Below are 2,643 nucleotides of genomic sequence, written 5' to 3' on the forward strand. Positions count from 1 at the left end.
CTTAAAAGGAAACTGTAAAGTGGTAGCAGAGCTACAAAAGCAATACTGTTTGGGGAATACCCACGTTAAGGAGCAGGCAGAACAGAGGCTTGCAAAATAGTATGAAGGATGTACAGAATAGATCGTCATGGAGGTGATATTACAGAAATTGAGATGAAAGCTTTAATTAAAAGGCATCAAATGCAGTGGCAAGGGCAGGTAACATGTGGAATGATTTGTTTCTTCATGTCCATTGGATATAATAGGGTTTGGTGTTAGTTTTTTGCTGCTATTGAATTACTTTCTTAAGATAAAATGTTTATCAAAGGTAATACACATCTTTATTCAATATTGCTTTCCATTAAGGAATTATTAAAATCTTATTGGCATGGCTTAGTACAATTTAGTTGTTATTTCAAATGTAACTCATATTTTAATTTGTACTTTTTTAAAAAAGCCAGTTTGTAAGCACAAATTCAAGTGCTAGATTATTTTTGCCCCCCTTTTTTCTTCCATTCTACAAATAGGGTATTTTATTGAACACCTTACCATGTCACTATACCAAGAACAGGAGGTAGCTTTAGCAGTAAATAAGCATATACAAATCCCCTTGTGAGAATAGTTGATATGGATCTCTTAAAAGTTTAATTCTTAGGTGCTACATTAACCAGATACTTTCCAAACTGGCATTAAGCAACCTTTGGGAGAATTTGGGTTTTGACTTGGGAGGAGGAGGAGGAGGCACAGCCATGTGAAAGATGAGCACAGTGCATTTTTCTTAGGAAGCGATTTCCTTAAGGATTTGGAGTAAGAAAGTGAGTAAGGCAATTTAAAACTGTCTCTATAATAAATAAAATATGAATACGCTTATGGATCAGAATGCCAGTAGGGGCATCCATGTAAAGGATGAGCACAGTGCATGTTTCTCGGGAAGCACGTTCCTAAAAGATGTGAATAAGGATGTACCTTGTAAAGCAGTTTTAAAATGTTTCATAATAAAGCACACACTTAAAGAACAGAATGCAAAATTTCCATGCTCTTTTAAAGATGAAATAGTTTTCAGAGGAATGTCCCATGTGTGCTCCCCGATACTTTCTCTACTTTCTGCCTCTCTCTCCTTAGTATGCAATTCCCTGTGCCTTGAGAGCATGTCACTGGAGAAACTTCAGGAACATTCACCAACTCTTCAAAACAAACACTTGGTTTATGATATATTGGAATATGTAAATTCCAATACCACTTTAGTTCCACATTGTGTCTCTTAACCAATTTATTGTGTATTGTTATATCTGAGGAATTTTTATGCTTTTTACTACCTGTAAAATGAGATTTTTTTTTTAAACCGGAACAATCTAAAACACCTGCCTTAATGATCTAAAAATACGTATTTTATGTAAAACTGCCTACAGCCTAAAATATAGCACACATTCTGCTTTCTGCTACAATATAAACAGTGCAGTAACTTATGACCAGGAGAAAAACAACTCAGACTCCAAATGACATTGCTCTCTAGTTCGGGGTTGTTGTTTTTTTAATTGACCCAGCAACATAGTAAGGAACGATTTACAAGAAAAGCTGCTTTACCGTCTCAGAACCTACACCTTGAGAAAAAGGAACTATAAAAAGGCAGATGTTTTAAGTTTTGACAGTAGGACACGAAACACGAACGCTCCTCTTAATTCACAATTGCACCTGCATCTTCAATTTGCAAAAGATGATGTGTAAAGTGTCAAAATAGCAACGTGCCAGTTTGCAACAATCATACTATGTGGTTCAGTGCTTTATGCAGTAGAGCATGCTGCCTTGCAAATTCGGCTCCATTGCTAATAGTGACTGTAGTGAATCCATCTGACTTCTTAGGTGCCATCCAGTTGGTTCCAACACATAGCGATGCTATGTACAACCAAAGGAAACACTGCGGGGTCCTGTGCCATCTTCACAATTGTCCTTATGTTTGAGCCCATTGTTGCAGCCACTGTGTCAATCCATCTAGTCCAGGACCTTCCTCTTTTTCCTCTGCTCCCCTACTTTTACTTTATCAAGCATTTGTTCTGACATGCCTGCTGGTGAGATTCCTCTCCTGTTCCCCCCCCACGCCCCCGGCCCTTCCCCGGGTTTATGTCTCGTGCTTAAGGACTGTCACTTTCCGCTGATGAGCGTGATGACTACCGTACACATGCACACTTTAGGCAAAATTACTGGGCGAAATTCACGGCCCATTTTTGTCTCCCAGCATTTCCTCCCTGGTCCAGCATTTCGTCTCCGTGCACATTGCCAAAGAGCCGGGTAGGAGAGGACGTGTTTCAAAGACCAGCCGCAGACCCAGATGATTTCCCTTTCCCGTCCTAACACGCTTTCTGGTGAAAACTTGACACCCGTCCCGCTCCTGTCATCCTAGAGGAAAACAGGCGAAATTCCGTTTCCTGCCACATTCTTCAACATTCCAGGAGCTGTGACGTCGGGGCAGAACACATAACGGTCGCGCAGGTTCAGGGTCAGATTCGGCTCAAGTCTGAAGACCACGCCAGCCAACTACTGTGGGGGCAGAACCGCAGCGGAGAGGACGCTGCCACACCCCCGCGCCCCGCCACGTTCAGGGCGCCGCCGCCCGACCGTCAGTGCTCGGGATGCAGCCCTGGGCCAGCGCAGGAACTCACTTTCCCA

The sequence above is a fragment of the Echinops telfairi genome, unplaced genomic scaffold (genome assembly GCF_000313985.2).
Source record: "Echinops telfairi isolate 266 unplaced genomic scaffold, ASM31398v2 ScPeMD7_1;HRSCAF=3_0, whole genome shotgun sequence".
NCBI lineage: Eukaryota > Metazoa > Chordata > Mammalia > Afrosoricida > Tenrecidae > Echinops > Echinops telfairi.